The sequence below is a fragment of the Leucopleurus acutus genome (genome assembly GCF_964270905.1).
Source record: "Leucopleurus acutus genome assembly, chromosome: 3".
Taxonomy (NCBI): domain Eukaryota; kingdom Metazoa; phylum Chordata; class Mammalia; order Artiodactyla; family Delphinidae; genus Leucopleurus; species Leucopleurus acutus.
In genome coordinates, this window is record NC_139145.1 from 151,578,359 (window position 1) to 151,601,052 (window position 22,694).

Genomic DNA, 22,694 nt, shown 5'->3' on the forward strand with positions numbered 1-22,694 from the left:
TGTCTCAAATCCTAGCTTCATATGGGTGAAGATGTATTTTCTTTGGTCAAGTTTTCTTCTCAAGGAAAAGCTGTGGGTGAGGTGAGATATGGGTGTGCAGTGAGGTACAAAAACTAAATATATCTCAAATATACCTTTGAAGGAGAGATCTTAGTATGATTAGAGGAAGAGCAATTCTTCAAAGTTTTATGATCCTCTTTCCTAGTTAGATTGCAGTATGTATGAAGAAAAAGTAATTGGACATTTCTTCAGATGAAAATAGTTACTTTAACTATTGAAAACCTGATTACAGTTAGCTAGCAACTGGTTATTCTTCTCCATGTTATACAAATTCTAGCCCTAAACCAGTCAGTCTCAAATTCTTCATACCTATCAGTGAGATATCACTAATCCCAAGAAACCTAGGGGTAACTGTATGTGTACACACCCACATGTACAACAACTACGTGGATAAGAATAAGCAAACAAAACCCTCAAAGCATGTATGTACTGGATCAGTAGTAATACCTCTCCATATAGTTTTTATCGTTTTTTTTTTTTTTAAGGCTGGATCTACTTCATTTTTAACACCAAAATAAATCCAGATGAATTAAAGATTTACATATAAATAGTGAAATAAACTTCATATATTTCTGTATTGTTTCAATTCTTTTAGCAAGCACACTTCAAAAAATGTTTGAATACAGTAAAATATACATAACATAAAATTTACCATTTTAACCATTTTTAAGTGTACATTTCAGTGGCGTTAGTACATTCACTTTGTTGTGCAACTATCACCACCATCCATTTTTCCAGAATTTTTTTATATTCCCAAATTGAAACTCTGTACCCATCAAACAGCTCCCCATTCTACTCTCCCCCAATTCTACTTTCTGTTTCTATAAATTTGACTACTCTAGGTAATTCATATAAGTAGAATCATACAGTATTTGTACTTCTGTGGCTTGTTTCATTTAGCATTAATGTCTTCAAGGTCCATCCATGTTGTAGCATGTGTCAGAATTTCCTTCCTTTTTAAGGCTGAATAATATTCGATTGTAGTTTATTTATCCATTCATCTTCTGATGGACATTTAGGTTGTTTCCACCTTTTGGCCATTGTGAATAATGCTGCTATGAACATAGGTAGACAAGTGAGAAGAGACAGCAGAGAGCTCTTCCCCCCAACCTCACCCTACCCCATCCCTGTCTGTAAGTCAGGAACAGAGCTCTCACCAGAAACCAAATTGGCCAGAAACTTGATCTTTGACTTATAACCTTCAAGAACTGTGAGAAAATAAATTTCTGTAATTTAAACCATATGGTTTTGATCTTTTTCACTTATTATTCTATGATGAAATTTTGTATAAATTTTCATTAGAATTAGTTTTTTTGTGAAGTCTTTAAAAAGGAGTAATTATGGTTAAATGCTCCTTTAATTAATAATATCTGAAAGCATTTAGAGCACTGTTCACTTATGTTTCTCAGCAAGACAAAACAAAGCCTAATAACTCTGCTGCTGTAAAAATTAGTTTCTTAGGTGTAAATGATACAGGGGCAGTTCTTCTTTTTTTTTTTTTCTTTTTTTTGCGGTACGCGGGCCTCTCACTGTTGTGGCCTCTCCCGTTGCGGAGCACAGGCTCCGGACGCACAGGCTCAGTGGCCATGGCTCACGGGCCCAGCCGCTCCGCAGCATGTGGGATCTTCTCGGACCGGGGCACGAACCCGTGTCCCCTGCATCGGCAGGTGGACTCTCAACCACTGCGCCACCAGGGAAGCCCAGGGGGCGGTTCTTCTTGATGATTATATTTGTGTCATTCTTTAGCTTTATTCATACTTTATCTTGAACTAGCTTTTAAAATCTACCATTGAAAACAGCGTGAAAGCTCCTGAATTAAGCTCTCTAGGGCGTCCTGCTCACTTCCTCCTGAGGGAAATGAAGTATGCCTGTGGCTGTTAAAGGATGATGCTCTTTATTTATTTCTTCCGAATGTATTTACTGGTGTAGATGGGAGAACTCAGTCCTTTCAGAAATTGGCTGAACAAATTAAATCAGAATTTTGTTCTTCCCACCTCCTTGATTTCCCCGATTCTTCTCAACGTCTCCTAAATGGATGTTGTCCTTTGAGCCATAATTCATCTGCTACTTCTGCAGGTTCAAGTGAGGGTAGTAATTTCCTAAGGGGACTTGACTGTCAGAGAAATTCCAACAAAAAAATCTAATTTTAAACTTAATGTTTCTTATAAATCACACCTAAGAAAACAAGGGGAGTTTTCCCTTTGAATGCTATTGAAACCAAATTAAACTAAAGTAGAAGAAATTTAATGGTTGGAAAGCATGGGTTGGGACTCAGAAGAAAACATCTTATGTTTATTTTGTTCTATTCTGTGGTAATTTATGAAGTCTTTAGTTTTCACCCCCTTAATATGTAACATCAGTAATTTTATCAGGTGAACATTAAGAGATGCTATCCTCTTTAGAGTGCTACCAGCAGGTGGGCTAATGTTTAACCAGCAAAAGAAAAAAAAAAATTCCAGGAATTTTTTTTCAGTTATTTCAAGATGAAGTAAAATGAGTCAGGCATTTTTTGATGAAAGATCATAATTATTTTTATAACCTGAAATGGGAAATTCTGACCATTGATCAAGCCAAGGAGAAGATAGGACCCTCCTCCAGAAACACATGTGTAATTAAATTGCTTAGGATCAGTACTCCATCTCCTTTCCCCTCCTTCAGGCATTCCTTTCTTAGATCTTTAATCAAATATCTTTACTACAAGGAAAAAATGAGGCTGGACAAATGAGTATACTGGCAGTCGTTCATAATTTTTCCATTCTAGTGAAACTTTCTTTCAAAAGATCAGCTGAAGGATAGCACATCAGCTGTAGAGTGTGTAGCATTAGAATCATGATATAGTACAAAACCTCCAGAATTTATGCACAGCTAGTATAAACCTCATTCTTGTTTTTATTAAAAACATCATACACTGATATTTGGTATTTTCACATGTAGAGATGCAAATTAGATGGTTCCAGCCATTAGAAAAAATTTGATATTTGTTGCAATGAATAGTGTTACATTGAAATACATGAAAATAAACATGTTGTATATTACTGCTCATTTCTATATTCACATGTTTATGCTTAAACATATATGGGAAGCTGTACCCATAGATAGAGACTCTGTTTCTGAGGACTAACGGATTCAGATTTCCATTTATTAGTTATATGCTTCTGGGAATGTTGCTTAGTCTTTCTAAAACTTATTTCGCACTATGCAAAATTGGGGCAGTTCCAAAGGACATTTCACGTGATTTCCCTGAGGATTACATAAAATTGTGTGTGTGTGTGTGTATACACACATATATACGTAATTAAAATTTTTGTATCTTTTTTAGCCCCCTTCACCTGTTACGCACACTTCCCCCCTACCCCCTGCCTCTGGCAACCAATAATCTGTTGACACATGACAATGATAGGCCCATAGATGATTCTAGGTATAGGTTTCCACCGTAGCTGTTTTTGAACTTTCACAGTTTTTAGTATTGTAAAGGATTACAGAAGACAGTCTTCACAGGGAACTTCTAAAGTTGGATACTACTAATAATCCCTTCTCTCCATCATACTTGTTAACATTAATGTGATTTTTAAAATGTTTTCACTCCTCAGTGCAATGCCTTATTTGACGCTCAGGTATAAATCCTAATTAGTTTAAACTCATTGTGGTAATACAGTAATAAGGCATATGCACAACAGCATCAGTCTGGCAGTGATGCAGAGAGCAAGTCCTTTGGTAAATTCGAGGAAAATTTTCCTCATTCTCAAAAAAGTGAATCTTCCTCCTGCAAACATTGTCATATTTGAATGTAACATCAGGAAATGGCAAAGTCATCTAAGAAACATGAGGAGAGCTCACTTGAGAAAAACTAAGGGCATGATCATGAAATCAAGTGCAAAGATTAAAACAAACAACTCTGGAATAATTTTACCTTTGTACATTTTACTATGGGAGATATTTTTGGCCTTAAATTTTAATTATTTTGAGTGGAATTTATCTTATTTTGAGTAGAAAGTAATTTCACCCATCCATTATTGGTACAGTTAGCTGAGGAGAAGTGGGGGAAAAAACCCTCAGTATTTGAGGTTTGGAGGCTGATAATTCCATTTATCTAGTGTAAAACATTTTTAAACAATTGTTGTATATGGCTCAAAACAGTCTGTGTAATCATCAAGCCATAGCATTAGGGAAAGTGGAAAGTCAAATTCAAGATGTTGGTGTTTGTTGGCCAGTGCCTGCCAAGCACATGTATGCTTTTATTTTGGTAAAAGTAAACAATATTTCAGACTGAAATAATTTTCCAATCTTTGGTAAATAAAATATTTTATATATTAACTATGTATTTATAATTTTCATTATCTTGACTAAATTTACTATCATAAAATGCTCTGATAATATTGTGGTCAAACATCTTCCACTAAGGGTGTATATATATATATATTTTTTTACTCTTAAAAATACCTGTAGACTTTTGTTTGTCGCAATTAGGTAAAGTACTCATCCTCATCTAAAAACAACTGAAGAATGGTGGTTAAAATATGTTTAACTTAATCAACCAGTTGGAAAGGAGGTATAGCATATTCAGAAGCTAAAAACTAATTGAAAAGCGTATCTAGAGATGTCAGCAGAGCACTGAAGCTTTCTTTTGCCTTGAAAACATTTGATAAACCTTATTAACTTTTAGGCCACTGTGGATAAAGCCCACAGCCTACTCAAATGTGTGGAAGCTCATAAGAGACCCTTTGCCCCATTAAACTGGGATCCAGGAATACTTAATCTTTACTGTAACAGTTAGCTGTAACTGCCCAACCTCATTTTGAAAGTACACACAGTTCATGACTTCAAGGAAAACTGCTTTTATAAACCTTGGCTCTCAGGAGGGGAATTTTTTTTTTTTCTTTAGATTTCATAACCACAGGTCAACATCACAGCAGGTTTGCATACCAAATTCACACTGTCTGGATATCAGGCAATCTCAGGTGTACAATTTGTTGGAGGTGGTATGGCATCCATATAAAATGTCAGAAGCAGTTCTCTCCAGAGTAAACTGCCTTCAACACTGGCCTCAAATTTGTCCTCAAACAAGGCTCAAAGAAATGAGCTTATGGTGTAAACAACCCAATCAAAAAGATGGGCAGAAGACCTAAATAAACATTTCTCCAAAGAAGACATATAGATGGCCAAAAGGCACATGAAAAGATGCTCATGTTGGCTAATTTTTAGAGAAATGCAAATCAAAACTACAATGAGGAATCACCTCACACCAATCAGAATGGCCATCATCAAAAAGTCTACAAATAATAACACTGGAGAGGGTGTGGAGAATAGGGAACCCTCCTACACTGTTGATGGGAATGTAAATTGATTCAGCCACTATGGAGAACTGTTTGGAGGTTCCTGAAAAAACTAAAAATAGAGCTACCATATGATCCAGTAATCCCACTCCTGGGCATATATCTGGAGAAAACCATAATTCTAAAAAATACTTGCATCCCAGTGTTCATTATAGCACTGTTTACAATAGCGAGGACATGGAAGCAACCTAAATGTCCATTGACAGAGGAATGGATAAAGATGTGATACATATACACAATGGAATAGTACTCATCCATAAAAAAGAATGAAATAATGCCATTTGCAGCAACATGGATGGACCTAGAGATTATCATACTAAGTGAAGTAAGCCAAAGACAAATATCATATGATATCACTTATATGTGGACTCTATAAAAAATGATACAAATACTCATGAATACAAAACAGAAATAGACACACAGACATAGAAAACAAACTTATGGTTACCAAAGGGGAAAGTGGAGGGGATAAATTAGGAGTTTGGGATTAACATATACACAGTACTATATATAAATTAGATAACTAACAAAGACCTACTGTATAGCACAGGGAACTATATTCAATATTTTGTGATAACCTGTAAGGGAAAAGAATCTGAAAAAGAATAGATATGTACATATATATATATGATATATATATATATATGATATATATATATGATATATATAAAAAACTGAATCACTTTGCTATACACCAGAAACTAACACAAGATTGTAAGTCAACTATACTTCAATAAAAAAAACCTTTTTTAAGTTGAAAAAAAAAATCAGTGAACCAAAATTCAAATTGAAAAAACAGATAAAAAGATTAAAATGAAAGATAAGGAAAATGCTATTTATAAAAACTTGTGGTATACAGCTAAATGCTACTTAAAGAAAAATGTATAGCTTTTATGTATATAATAGGATATATGAAAGTTAGTATATAAACAAAAAACAGATTATTGAAATAGAAGAGAAAAATGTAATAGAGAATATCAAAATTGCCTAAACAGTATCTTCATTGACAGTTACCAAAATAGAAAAACATTTGGTGAGGATTAAGTGAAAAAATAAGGGATTTCAAAAGAAAATGGAACAAAATGGTGTTCTGCAAATATAAATATAAAGTTATATTTACTAAAATTGATATCAGTAGGGAAACTTGCATTTATTTCCCAATAATTTACTAAAAATGACCCCCAAAGAAAAACTAATCTTGTAATAATTTATTAAGTTGAATCAATATTCTGATATCTTACAACAAATTAACAGTCCCAGATTTTGTTTCCAGTGAATTCTGCCAACTTTATAAGGAGCACCTAGTTTCAAGCTTGCTCAAACTATTTCAGGACCTTTATCTTATTGTATGATAAGTACAGCCTTGACCCAAAGACTGATGAAGACATAACCAAATGGAAAATTTTATGCTAATTTCATTCATGGTTATGAATGTAAAAATCTTAAGTTAGACCTTTGTGGTATGAATCGTGAATCTGGAAATAAAATTGGATTCATTTCAGGAATTCAGGGTTTATTTAACCTTATAAAATTAAATAATGTAATTCACTAGCATGTTAGAGAAAAATAATTCATAATGTTCACCTAGTAGGCACAGAATATATATTTTCATGAAATTTCAATCCATCTGTGATAAAAATTTAATTATAAAAGGGTATTTCCATTGCCTGATAGTCTTATCAGAATAATTAAATTGTTTAATACATTCAAAAATAGTATAAGTTTATTTTTCACTCACTTAACAGTTCAGGGTGGATTCACATTGTTGAACAGCTGTCCCTTAGTGACCTTAGGGGTCAGTTGCTTTATCTCTCATCATGTGCCTTTAAAATAGGATGACCATATAATGTGTTATTCAAAATGGGATATCTTTGATAGTGACTGGGGGAACTACGAATCATTCTTTTAGAATGCCAGGTTTATTACCCCAGACATAGTGGGGTAGGTGGTCATGCTTCAAAAGGATCCTTCTTTGGTCATAACAATTTCTGTCTTTAGGGTGGGTCATAGAGTATGAGAGAATATAAATATTTTACCTGAGAAGTTTTAATGGACAATCTTGAAATTATATACATCAATTTTAATCAGCTTCATTTGCTGGAACTTGTCACACAGCTTACGGAACTGCAAGGTTGACTAGGAAATTTGGTCAAACTTTTTCTCATAAAGTAGAGGATAGATTTTCATCAACAGTTAGTGGTCTTTGCTATACATAATATATCTTAAAAAATATGGAGCAAATATTATACTTAATCATGAAATATTACAAGAATGGGAACTCAAGATCAAGAGCAAAGCAAGGATACACAATCTTATTTAATATTGTTTTGGAAATGCTACCCAGAGATAAATGAGGCAAGAGATACAAAGATTGGAAAAGTATTCGAAAGTTATTATTTTCAGATAATATGTTTGTTTTTATAGAAACCCCTAAAATACTATATATAAATTATTAGATGTGCAGAGTTTATCATGGATTCTGGATACAAAATTAACATTAAAAATAACATCCACACTTCAACAATAAATGTTATTAAAAATCACATAGACGATTTGCCACAGCAGCATTAATAAAATGAATATACATAACAAAAGCTGTATAAGACCAGTATGGAAATATTACAAGCCTTATTAAAATATATTAAGACCTAAGTAAATTGAGGCATATAACATGTTATCGGTTAGAACACTTTATATTAAGATGTCAATTCTCAAGAAGTTGTCCAGTAAGGTCAGTACAATACATATTGAATAAAATCCATAATAAATAAAATCAAACAAAAATCTGCAAAGAATTTCTCTTGACAATCTGAATCATACACACACACACACATATGTAGCAATGCATGTAAGAGCACACACACACAGACATACGTGTATCAATACATAGAAGAACAGAGAGCCCAAAATAATTAGATACTGTTTACTTTTGGTAAAATATTTCACAGATTTTTTTCATAAATTACACATGACTATATTTGTTATAATATTGTTATTATGCTATATATTTTATTTTCTCTTCCCAATATTTTAGAGAAATAATAAAAATGTTGACTAGTTCAATACATCAAATATTCACGCTAAACTTCTGCATGAGAATTCTGCGAGAGATTTGACTAGGAAAGAGTCAAGGATCCAGATTGATAGTATTCACCTGTAGAAAGAAAAAATGCAAATAGATTTCTCAGTTTCACAGATCTTTATCTTCAACTCATGTTGTTCTCTTGAGTTACAAACTTGTATATCAAGCTCACTCACATCTCCACGTAGAAGTTGCCTGGACACTTAAATTTGTTTAAAATTGATCACATTATGTGTACATCTTCACTCCTCATCGCACAAGATCTAATTCAACCAGCTGTCAAAGTAGACACTTGGATATCACTCTGGAATCTTTCTTTTCCTTCTCCGCTTCTACCATCTCTCCTACTGTATAAAAATCACTTGGGCTTCCCTGGTGGCGCAGTGGTTGAGAATCTGCCTGCCGATGCAGGGGATACAGGTTCGAGCCCTGGTCTGGGAAGATCCCACATGCCGCGGAGCAACTAGGCCCGTGAGCCACAACTACTGAACCTGTGCATCTGGAGCTTGTGCTCCACAACAAGAGAGCCCCGTGCATTGCGACGAAGAGTGGCCCCTGCTTGCTGCAACTAGAGAAAGCCCACGCACAGAAATGAAGACCCAACACAGCCAAAAATAAATGAATAAAATTTTAAAAAAAAGAAAAATCAATCACTGCCAGAGGGAGGAATACTCCCAAACTCATTCTACGAGGCCACCATCACCCTGATCCCAAAACCAGACAAAGATGTCTTAAAGAAAATTACAGGCCAGTATAACTGATGAACATAGATGCAAACATCCTCAACAAAATACTAGCAAACAGAATCCAACAGCACATTAAAAGGATACACCATGATCAAGCGGGGTTTATCCCAGGAATGCCAGGATTCTTCAGTATACGCAAATCAATCAATGTGATAAACCATATTAACAAACTGAAGGAGGAAAACCATATGATCGTCTCAATAGATGCAGAGAAAGCTTTCGACAAAATTCAACACCAATTTATGATAAAAACCCTCCAGAAAGTGGGCATAGAGGGAACCTATCTAAACATAGTAAAAGCCATATATGACAAACGCACAGCCAACATCATTCTCAATGGTGAAAAACTGAAACCATTTCCTCGAAGATCAGGAACAAGACAAGGGTTCCCACTCTCACCACGTTATTCAACATAGTTTTGGAAGTTTTAGCTATGGCAATCAGAGAAGAAAAAGAAATAAAAGTAATCCAAATTGGAAAAGAAGTAAAACTGTCACTGTATGCAGAAGACATTATACTATACATAGAAAATCCTAAAGATGCCACCAGAAAACCACTAGAGCTAATCAATGAATTTGGTAAAGTAGCAGGATACAAAATTAATGCACAGAAATCTCTTGCATTCCTATACACTAGCAATGAAAAATCAGAAAGAAATAAAGGAAGCAATCCCATTTACCACTGCAACAAAAAGAATAAAATATCTAGGAATAAACCTACCTAAGGAGGCAAAAGACCTGTATGCAGAAAACTATAAGACACTGATGAAAGAAATCAGAGATGATACAAACACGTGGTGAGATATACCATGTTCTTGGATTGGAAGAATCAACATTGTGAAAATGACTATACTCCCAAAAGCAATCTACAGATTTGATGCAATCCCTATCAAATTACCAATGACATTTTTCACAGAACTAGAACAAAAAATTTCACAATTTGTATGGAAACACAAAAGACCCCAAAGAATAGCCAAAGCAATCTTGAGAAAGAAAAACGGAGCTGGAAGAATCAGGCTCCCTGATTTCAGACTATACTCCAAAGCTACAGTAATCAAGACAGTATGGTATTGACACAAAAACAGAAATACAGATCAATGGAACAGGATAGAAAGCCCAGAGATAAACTGATGCACATATGGTCGCCTTATCTTCAACAAAGAATATACAATGGAGAAAAGACAGCCTCTTCAATAAGTGGTGCTGGGAAAACTGGACAGCTATATGTAAAAGAATGAAATTAGAACACTTCCTAACACCATACAGAAAAATAAGCTCAAAATGGATTAAGGACCCAAATGTAAGGCCAGAACTATCAAACTCTTAGAGGAAAACATAGGCAGAACACTCTATGACATAAATCACAGCAAGATCCTTTTTGACCCACCTCCTAGAGAAATGGAAATAAAAACAAAAATAAACAAATGGGACCTAATGAAACTAAAAGCTTTTGCACAGCAAAGGAAACCATAAACAAGACAAAAAGACAACCCTTAGAATGGGAGAAAATATTTGCAAATGAAGCAATTGACAAAGGATTAATCTCCAAAGTATACAAACAGCTCATGCAGCTCAATATCAAAAAAACAAACAACCCAATCCAAAATTGGATGGAAGTCCTAAATAGACGTTTATCCAAAGAAGACATACAGATGGCCAACAAACACATGAAAAGCTGCTCGACATCACTAATCATTAGAAAAATGCAAATCAAAACCACCATGTGGTATCACCTCACACCAGTCAGAATGGCCATCATCAAAAAATCTTGAAACAGTAAATGCTGGAGAGGGTGTGGAGAAGAGGGAACCCTCTTGCACTGTTTTTGGGAATGTAAATTGATACAGCCACTATGGAGAACAATATGGAGGTTCCTTGAAAAACTAAAATTAGAACTACCATATGACCCAGCAATCCCACCACTGGGCATATACCCTGAGAAAACCATAATTCAAAAAGATACATGTACCACAGTATTTATCGCAGCCCTATTTACAATAGCTAGGATATGGAAGCAACCTAAATGTCTATCAACAAATGAATGGATAAAGAAGATGTGACACATATATACAATGGAATATTACTCAGCCATAAAAAGGTATGAAATTGAATTATTTATTATGAGGTGGATAGACCTAGAGTCTGTTATACAGACTGATGTTACGTCAGAAAGAGAAAAACAAATACCGTATGCTAACGCACATATATGGAATCTAAAAAAACGGTACTTATGAACCTAGTGGCAGGGCAGGAATAAAGAGACAGACGTAGAGAACAGACTTGAGGACACAGGGTGGGAAGGGGAAGCTGGGATGAAGTGAGAAAGGAGCACTGACATATATACACTACCAAATGTAAAATGGATGGCTAGTGGGAAGCTGCTGCATAGCACAGGGAGATCAGCTCAGTGCTTTGTGACCACCCAGAGAGGTGGGATAGGGAGGCTGGGAGGGAGATGCAAGAGGGAGGGCATATGGGCATATATGTATACATATAGCTGATTCACTTTGTTGTACAGCAGAAACTAACATGATATTGTAAAGCAATTTTACTCCAATAGGGATTAAAGAAAAAAAGAGTAGTATATATCTTAGCCAACAACAACAACAAAAATCAATCACTGCCAGAAAATAGATTTGATAGTAAAATATTTTGTCATTTTTTTCTGCCATTTTTAAATCCCCACACACTGGTTCAGGCTATTATCATTTCATGATGATTACTGAGACCCAGATTTGTCTAGAGGTATGCCCCTTTAATCTGTGCTTCTCACTGTGTATAGAATACAGTTTCTAAATCAGAATTGATGAGATCCCTCCCCTTCTTTCAATTTTCTAACACTTCAGGTGTTTTCAGGAAATATATAAATCCAATTATATAGACAGGTTAGGGTAGATTAGGCTGTAGAATCGAATAAATTCCCCAAAGTATACAGTGGCTTGGTGACAGACTATGTTAAATTTCTTGCTTATGAATCAGCCACATGGATGTTGCTAGCTTTTTAGATAGATCCCTGCTGTATACTGATTCAGGGACCCACTTTTTTTCTGTCTTCTGGCTCTTTATAACCTGGTTCAAGCCATCAGGAAAAAAAAAAAAATCATGAATAACATAATAAGGCACTGCTGCTTTCTAAAAGCCTAGAAATGACACTCATTTTCTGTTGTCTGGAAATTAGTTCCACGGTAACATCTAGCTGAAAAGGAGCCTGAAAAATGAAGTCAGGTTGTGTGCTCAGGAGAAAGAGAAGAACATGGATTTTGGTAACCACTTGGCTTTGAGGATTTTATGATCTGGTCCTCTGGTCCTGCTTGCCTTACAATGTCTCTTGCCATTTCTGGCTCCCTCCAAGTCTCTTCTCTAGCCGTGATGAATTACTGCAATCCCTTACATTCTCTTTCCCCAAGACTTTTTTAATGTATTGGCTTTTTCTTTCTTTTTCTTTTTTTGATTTTTTACTTTATATTGGAGCATAGTTTATTAACAATGATGTGTTAGTTTCAGGTGTACAGCAAAGTGATTCAGTTATACATATACATACATGTATCTATTCTTTTTTAAGTTCTTTTCCCATTTAGATTATTATAGAATATTGAGCAGCGTTCCCTGTAGCATTTTCTGATTGAATTTAACTTTCCACCACAGGTCCATTGTTAGGAGCTGAGTTGTGTCTCCAAATATCTTATTTTGAAGTCCCAAATCCAGTACCTCAGAATATAACCAGACTTGGAGATAAGCTATTTAAAGAGGTGATTAAGTTAAAATTAGGCTCTTAAGAGTGGTGCCTAATCCAGTATGACTAGTGTTCTTACAAGATGAGGAAGAGATACTCGGGAGGCCTGCATATAGAAAGACCATGTGGTGACACACTCAGAAGGCAGCCGAGGAGAAGGTCTCAGAAGAAACCAAACTGTAGCTTCAGCTAACACCTCTGTCACTTCTGTGACTTTCTTTATGGGCTGACAGAGATGTGATATATATGTATGGGCCAGCCTAAATCAAGTGAGGGTTGAGGCAAGAATAATGGAAAGAAAGTAAGAAAACAATGTGAAATTCAGACATCTAAATCCCTTGCAACTGATTTCATGATAGGAAGAGGACTGTATCTCAAGATAGCCAGATTATAATGTAACGTGATGGATAAACTCTGATGAATAAAAGCTAATTGTTTCTACAAACTTTGAACATATACATGGTTAGCTGATACCTTCGCACATTACCCAATACTGATGCATGGTTTTTGCAAACTGCAATTGCAGTCTTGGGGAGTGGGACCCTAAGAGCCCTAGACTATGCCTTGAAATAACATGGTTGTATTTTGCCTGAGCAGGTGTAAATTATAAGATAGACACAGATTTACTAGCACTGGTAATTTAAATGTTATAGCCATTAATGTTATTTAAGAGGCTTGGTGAATAATAGCTAAACCATTTGTACCTCTTGTCACCAGACTTCTCTTAATCTGCTGAGTAAACAAGATCATTGAAATTTTCGTTGTGAATATTTCTGTGCTACTATATTCTGTGGCTTAGAACACAGATAATTTTTTCCTGCCTGCTCTCTTAAGCAGATAAATGCATGATCTCAAAAGTTATTAGCATATCAGTGTAATTGACTGTAATAAAAAATGAAAAATCCTAATAATGTTCCTATATGTCATTCCCATAGACCTCAATTATTCAGAAGTTTCTTAATGCTGCTGCTGCCTAGCAGAGTGTAACCCATTAAATATGTAACTGGGCTAAAATATAAAAGTTTCTTAAATGCTCATAGGATAAAATCATGGTGGTGTTTTAAAATTTAATGTTGCTTAACCTGCAACACAATGAATTCCTCTGCCCAGATATAAAGTTTATGGTGTGAAAGTAGAAATTAATCCATTGTGTTTTGTAAAACTGGTCACACCAAATTTTTATTTTTCTTTCTTTGTTCAACTTTTGATTTCTGCTCTAACTATGCAGTTTCCTCTAACAAAGTTTTAAAGTTTGAAAAGAATGGGCATCTAATAAATTATTGTGTATGTTATTCTTATCACAGGTGAATAAGATCAAGAAAAATAAAATAGGGAGAAATTAAGTTGTTATATATTTCAAACTTTATCTATCTGTCTATTGAAGAGCAAAGAACCAAGAGTAACCCAGACACATTTAAAAAAGAATAGAAAAAATTAAAGTACTTCAAAGGTAATTTCTTCATAAGCTTTATGAAAAATAAACATGTTAGTTATTACATGTTAGGTAACATTCAACAAATTTGTTATCTAACAAATATGTTAGGTAACATGCTTTTTTATTTTAAAATAAGCCACATTTTTGTTATATATGCTTAATATTTTATAAAATAAAGTATAGGCAATTTTATTTGACAATGAATATGGATATATACATGAGGAAATGTGCAAGTCTACTCTGTGTAGTAATCAAAATCTGTAATTTAAAAATTGTAGAAAAGTATAATTATATATGTCCATGGGACTTTAACAAGACTATAGATAATTTGTATTCTAAATATTATTCTTGAAGAGAAGAGCAGTATTTCCAAAATGAACTTAAACTAAGAACATTATCATATTCAGAATCCATTCTTTACTTAAAAACACTCTCATCATTTGTAGAATTTATAACATATTTCATACAGCTGCTTTCCCTCCTTAACCTTTTTATAGATATGGGCATTTTGGAAAACATTCTGAGGGCAGTTACGTAGATGAATTGCTTTGGGCACCGAGTCACAAAAAGGTTAGAGTTTTCTGTTCTCTCCCTCCCTCCCTCCCTCCCTCCTTCCCTTCCTCCCTCTCTCCCTGTCTCTCTCTTTCTTTTTTTCTTCCTTCCTTCCTTTTTTCTTTTTCTTTTTTGTTTTAAATACAGCCTGGAAGCATAGATACGAGGGTGAGAGATGACGAGAAAACTAAACCATTCAGGATTTGGGAGAGATTTTCTAATTTAAGATGCTCAAAGATAAATTTTCTTCTTTCTAATATAATCCACTGAGAATATTTTAAAACAGGCTAGGACAACAGTTGTTACCGGTTCATATGGAGAGGATTAAGTCATAGGATAGTTCAATTTAGATTTCAGTAACACCATCAATCTTCATTTTCTACTTTCTTAGAAAGCAATGTTGGAAAACAAGAAAAGCCGCAATATCGGTCTCCTCTCTTGGGTAGGGCAGTGATATCAACAACTTTCAAATAACCTGGCCTGTGTGTTCCTTTTAAAAAATAGTACTGACTGGTGCTCTTTGTATGCATTTCTGTTTGTTTCATTATATTAATACATCTTTACTTACATGGTGTCAAAGGGAAAAAATTAAAAGTTATGCCAGTGCCCCAAAGGTGCACATACCTTCGTGTGTGCGCACGCATGTGCACACACATGTACACACTCCCCAAAATTTAGTGTGTGAAAGATATTTTATTCCATGGCTTTTGGTTAAATGGAGCAAATCAAAGGGATCGAAGTAATAATTAACCCCCAGTTAAACTATTTTTTTCTCATGGAACATTTGGAAGAAATCCACTTGATTCTACCTTCAAAGAAGCAGTCATATAAAACACTTCTTCATTATCCTGGCAGTTGACACATTTCAAAACTATGAGTAATTCATAGAATCTGTTGGCGAAATATATAAACTGCCAAAACACATACACACACGTGGACACGCACGTGCACATGCTCTTTTACTGTGCTGAAAAAGATTTATTTGAAATAAAGGTTTATGTATATTAACAGTATGCTAACTGAATCTTTTAAGGTCTGAAAATACTTTAAAATTGAAATGAGAGAATCAGGGACATTTCCAGGTTAAAATAATAAGTTGGGGACTTCCCTCGTGGGGCAGTGGTTAAGAATCTGCCTGCTAATGCAGGGGACATAGGTTCGAGCCCTGGTCAGGGAAGATCCCACATGCCTCAGAGCAACTAAGCCCACGTGCCACAACTACTGAAGCCCGTGCGCCTAGAGCCTGTGCTCCACAACAAAGAAGAAGCCACCGCAGTCAGAAGCCCACACACCACAAGGAAGAATAGCCCCACTCGCTGCAACTAGAGAAAGCCCGAGCACAGTAATGAAGACCCAACACAGCCGAAAATAAATAAATAAATTAATTAATTAAAAAATTACTTTGTATTAATATAGTATGTTTGTGACAATTAAGGAACCAGTATTGCTATATCATAATTATTAACTAAAGTACATACTTTATTCAGATTTCTTTAGTTTTGTTTAATGTTTTTTTTCCTGTTTCAGAAAACTACATTATGTTTATTCATTATGTTTCAGACTTCCTTGTTTTTGATGACCTGGACAGTTTTGAAGAGTACTGATCAGGTAATTTTTAGAATATTCCTTAATTGAAACATTTGTGAAAATTTTATCATGAATGGGTATTGGATTTTTCAAATAGCTTTTCTGTATCCATGAACATGATTATATGATTTTTTTTCCTTTAACTTGCAGATATAGTCGGTTAAATTTATGAAGTTTGCATGTTGAAACAGCCTTGTATACTTAGAACAAATCCCACTTTGTCTTGGTGAATAATTCCTTTTATAGTTTGTTGGCTTTGTTGAGGATTTTGTGTGAATTTTCTGAAGGAGTTTGGTCTGTAATCTTCTTTCTTGTAATATTTGAATCTGGTTTTGTTTCTGTTGTGCTGGCATCACAGCATGAGTAAGGATTGATGCTCTTGCTTTTATTTTCTTGAAGAGATTTGGGAGAATGAACATTGTTTCTTCCTTAAATATTTCATAGTATTAATTAGTGAAATCATCTAAGTTTGGTGCTTTCTATTTGAAAGATTTTTCAGTTATTGATAGAATTTTTTTATAGGTAACAGGATACTAATGTTACCTATTTCTCTTCGAGTGAATTTTGGTAAATGTGATATTGGTCCATTACATCTAAATTTTCAATTGTATATACATAAATTTATTATTTTCCCTTGTTAACTTTTAATGTCCACATATTAATAGTGATAAACCACTTTTCATTTCTGATATTTGTAATTGTATCTTATCTATTTTTTGTTTGTTAGCCTCACTAGAGATGTATCAGTTTTATTCATGCTTTATAAAAAAAAAAAAAAGCTTTTGGTTTCTTAAATTTCTCTTTTTTTTCCTCAATTTTGTTGAGTTCTGCTCTAATTTTATTATTTCCTTTTTTATTCTTGTTAACAGTATACTGAAAATACTTTAAAATTCAAATGAGAGAATCAAGGACATTTCCAGGTTAAAAAAATAAGTTGATAGAGGACAAATTTACAGTTTTTAAAAAATTTTAGACTTAATTTGCTCTTCTTAAGATTTCTAATGCAGAGCTTAAGTTACTGTTTTCTTATACTTCCTCCTTTTTAATACATATATTTATTTAAAAGTGTGTCCTTTAATCTGCAGATATTTGGGAATTTCCAGATGTCTTTCAGATGTTGATTTCTAGTTCAATTCCATTGTCTGAGCACTTAATTTGTATGATTTCTATTTTTTTTAATTGGTTAAGGGCTTTTATGGCCAATAATACTGTTTAGTTTTGTGAATGTTTCACGTGAGATTGAGAAGAAGGTATATGTATTATGCTATCGTTTGTATGTTGTATTCTATAAATGTCAGTTAGATCAGGTTGGTTGATAATGCTGTTCAGTTCATATCCTTATTGATTTAATTCATGCTTAACCAGTTACTGAATAAAAGGGCATTGAATTCCCCAAGTATAATAGTGCAATTGTCTATTACTCCTTTAAATTTTAACTTTAGCTGGATGTATTTAGAAGCTCTTTTGTCACATGCATACACATTTAGGATTATGATATCTTCTTGGAGAATTGACCCCTTTATCATTATATAATGCCCTCTTTAAACCTGATATTCATCCTTGTTCTGAAGTTGATTTTGTCTGAAATTAATACAGCTACTCCAGCTTTCTTTTGGTTATTGTTAGCATGGTATACTTTTTTTTCTGTTCTTTTACTTTTAACTTAGTGGATTCTTTGTACTTTAACTGTGGTTCCTTTACACAGTGTATATTTGGGTTAAGTTTTTATCTTTTCTGAAAATCTCTGTCAGTGGTGTAGTTAGGACGTTCACATATAAAGTGCTTATTGATATAGTTGAGTTGATATCTTGCATGATCACCATCAAATACATTGTATTGCTTTGTGTATAGTGCAGGTAACTTAGAACTGAGAATTCTCAAGTCCTCCCTCCTGTCCCTTGTGACTTTGCTATCATTCATGTCACTGATCTGTGTGATATACTCACTCAATACATTATGACTGTTATTGCTTTAAAGTTATCTTTTTAGATCAATTAAGAGTATGAAAAATAAAGAATTTATTTTACCTTCATGTACTTCTTCTCCGACACTCTCCCCTTCTTCTCTATGTCATTCCTTCTTTTTCTCTGCTCTTTCTTTATCTGAAAGCCCAACTGCATATATGTTACATCTTATGACAGTCTCACAGCTCTTGGACTTACCGTTCTGCTTATTTATTTCTTTATTTTTCTTTGCCTTTCAGTTTGAAAAGTATCTATTGACCTATCTTCAGGTTTATGGATCCTTTTCTGATTTGTATGGAATCTACTAGCGATCCCATGGAAGGCATTCTTCATTTCTGTTACTCTGCTTTCTATGTCTAGTGTGTCTTTTCATTGCTCCTTAGAATGTGTACCTCTGCTTATACTACCCATTTTTGATGCATTTTATCTACTTGCAACATTTGTGTCTGAGTCTCATTCTGGTGATAGCCTGGTGTCTTCAGAGTATTTGTGTGTGAGTATGCATGTTTGTCTGTTGTGTCATGTGTGTGTGTTTGACTTTTGGCCTGCCTTGTAACTTTTTGCTGGAAGCCAGACATGTTGCATCAGGTAAAACAAAGTGAGGGAAGTAGGACTTTAGGGTCAGGATTTTAATTTGATGAGCAGCACAGTATATATTGTGAGTTATAGTTATATTTCCTTGGGGCTTCATGTCTCTAGTGTCCTTGATTTTGTCTTTCTTCCCTTTTGGATTTCCCTGAGTATTCCTACTCAGAAAGAGTATGTATTGTATCTGTAATCTTCTGTTACTACATTGAAATTTTACTGTTGTGGGTAAAATATGGGTGGATGACAGACTTCTATAGTCTTCTGAATAAATCTCAGTCTTTTCGTGGGCTTGTATCTTAGGCCTATGACCCTCACAAGTGTTTATACAGTGGCGTGGCATTTATTCCTGGTTCCTTTCCCTTTCCCTAACTGAAACATTCCCATTCTATTTACTTGAAGCTCTCACTGCTGTTGACTATTTTGCTTTTCCTGTTAGGTGAGACAGAAAGGCTTGAGGATAATGGGGTGGAATAAAACTCCCTTTCTCCTAGCTATAAGGCTCTGACAGAGTCTTTTCTGCTAAAGAATAAACCTTTGTCATGGAAGATGCCCTGGGAATAATTCACAATGATACGCTCCTCTCCTTGCCAGAGCTACGAAGGAATCTTTCTCCAGTCTTCACTGTGAGAATTTGATGAGGTTCCTGGAGGGAGAAAGCCCATGAAGCTGTGGGCCCTTGTGAAACTCTAGCTCCCTTCACTTTCTCATCTGCATGCTAGTCTACACTTATCTTCCAGCAGTTCAACAAAATTGCCATTTAAATGTTCCTACCGGTTTATGGCTCTAGTGGCTTTTTCCCCAGGTAAGCAGCTCCAGGTTGCTGTATTACTCTGGATGTAACTGTCCTCCAGATCTCAGGGCAACAGTTTGTTCTCCGACTTTAGTTCTCTGACGGGTCCAAGAAAAGTCATTGATTTTCATTTTGTCCAGACTTTATTCTTTTTTTTTTTTTTTTTTTTTTTTGCGGTACACGGGCCTCTCCCTGCTGTGGCCTCTCCGGCTGTGGAGCACAGGCTCCGCACGCGCAGGCTCAGAGGCCATGGCTCACAGGCCCAGCCGTTCCGCGGCATGTGGGAACTTCCCGGAACGGGGCACGAACCCGTGTCCCCTGTGTCGGCAGGCAGACTCTCAACCACTGCGCCACCAGGGAAGCCCCAGACTTTATTCTTAACATAAGGGCAGGGCAGACAACTCGAAGCTCTTTACATGTTAAAGCTGAATCCAGTCAATTTGGTTACACAATGGAATACTACTCAGCCATAAAAAGAAACGAAATTGAGTTATTTGTAGTGAGGTGGATGGACTTAAAGTCTGTCATACAGAGTGAAGTAAGTCAGAAAGAGAAAAACAAATACTGTATGCTGACACATATATATGGAATCTAAAAAAAAAAAAAATGGTTCAAATGAACCTAGAGGCAGGACAGGAATAAAGACACAGACGTAGAGAATGGACTTGAGAACATGAGGAGGGGAAAGGGTAAGCTGGGACGAAGTGAGAGAGTGGCATGGACATATACACACTACCAAATGTTAAATAGATAGCTAGTGGGAAGCAGCTGCATAGCACAGGGAGAGCAGCTCGGTGCTTTGTGACCACCTAGAGGGGTGGGATAAGGAGGATGGGAGGGAGACGCAAGAGGGAGGGGATATGGGGATATATGTATATGTATAGCTGATTCACTTTGTTATACAGCAGAAACTAACACACCATTGAAAAGCAATTATACTCCAATAAAGATGTTAAAAAAAAAAAAATAGGGGGCTTCCCTGGTGGCACAGTGGTTGAGAGTCCGTCTGCCTGCCGATGCAGGGGACACGGGTTCGTGCCCCGGTCCAGGAAGATCCCACATGCCGTGGAGCAGCTGGGCCCGTGAGCCATGGCCTCTGAGCCTGCGCGTCTGGAGCCTGTGCTCCGCACGGGAGAAGCCACAACAGCGAGAGGCCCGCATACCGAAAAAAAAAAAAAAAAATAGGCCTATTTGGGCAAGTTATTCACTTCTCTGATTGCATATTCATTTGCAAAATGTGAAACAGCACATCTTGTATAGGTATATTGTGAGAGTTAAATTCAATGATTGATATGAAAGTTTTTTGTGCATTAGTACTATATAAGTACAAAACATATGACTTGATATTAGTGCCTTTTTATTGCATTCTAAGTTCAGAATAAGCTCTTGTTTTGTGATACATCTATTAGATATAGATAGAAAAACCTACTTTCTTAACCCAATGATTTTATATACTATGGTATGCTGAATAATGGCCTCCCCAAAAGACCACATCCTAATATGTTACCTATATGGCAAAAAGAGACTTTGCAGATGTGCTTAAGGATCTTGAGATGGTGGTATTATTCTGGGTTAGCCAGGAGGGTATGATGTTAATCACAGAAGTCCTTGTAAGAGGGAGGTAGAAGATCAGAGACACTGGAAAAGAGAAGGCAATTTGATGATGGAAACAGAAATTGGAGTGATGTTCAGAGAGAGTGACCATATGTCAAAGACTACTGGAGGCTACTAAAAAGTAAAAATGACAAGGAAATGAGTTTTCCCCTAGATTCTAGAGGAAAACAGCCCGGCTGACACCATGACTTTAGCCCAGTCTGATCTCTGGAACTCAAAGAGAATAAATTTGTGCTGTTTTAAGGCACTAAGTTTGTGGTAATTTGTTACAGTGACAACAGGAAACAAATATATATACTCAGAACTAAGTAAAAACACGGTGTGGTAAATGAGTTCTGTGAGGTTTCTTGAGCCCCAGAGGAATTTTCCCAAGGGTCAGTGATTTGGGGAACTTGAGCTCACAGAGTTAGGAAACAAATATCTGTATTTGGAGAAATTCTTCAAACAGGACTGAAAGTGAGTTCTATTATAATATTCTAGCAAACATCATGCTCCCCTCCTCTCTCCTCTTGTTCTCTCTCTCTCAAGCTCTCAAGCTCACTTTCTCTCTCTCTCTCTCTTTCTCTCTCTCTTGTGCGCGCGTGTGCGCGCGCGCTCTCGCTCTCTCTTGTCCTCCCTCCTCTTATACTCCTTTCTTCCAAGACACACACACACACACACACATACACACACGTATGCAGACTACCTTTTTTATAAATCCTCTCGGTGAGGGAGGCTAAGCACTGGACTCAGGCATTGTGATGCTTTATAGGGATTAAGTGGGGTGTTGCTAACTCTGCCACCTGTTCCCACCAACTGTTTTACGTTTGGAAGTATGGATATCTGATCCAACTATGCATACAAGTATTGAGGATGGGTGCATCTCACTGTTGTGGCCTCTCCCGTTGCGGAGCACAGGCTCCGGACACGCAGGCTCAGTGGCCATGGCTCACAGGCCCAGTCGCTCCGCAGCATGTGGGATCTTCCCGGACCGGGGCATGAACCCGCGTCCCCTGCATCGGCAGGCGGACTCTCAACCACTGCGCCACCAGGGAAGCCCAAATATTTTTATATACTTGAAAAAAATCAATGTCATGAGTAACATTAGTTACTTTGGTATACTCTAGCCTGCATTTCCTTGAATATTTTTGCCCCTAGATATTTTGATGGTTGAAAAATGCACAACTTTCCCTGCTCTACCTTCCTCAGGAAAATATTTTTAAATGCATTTC

The 22,694-nt window shown here is 35.8% G+C and overlaps 1 pseudogene across 1 annotated transcript in view; it reads left to right on the top strand.

Moving 5' to 3' along the window:
* LOC309958958 overlaps positions 1–22,694 on the top strand; it is an 82,480-nt pseudogene that overhangs the window by 9,747 nt on the left and 50,039 nt on the right. The window contains exon 3 of the transcript in view: positions 16,468–16,537. The product of the transcript in view is annotated as an uncharacterized misc_RNA (transcript). The remainder of the gene's footprint in view (positions 1–16,467; positions 16,538–22,694) is intronic.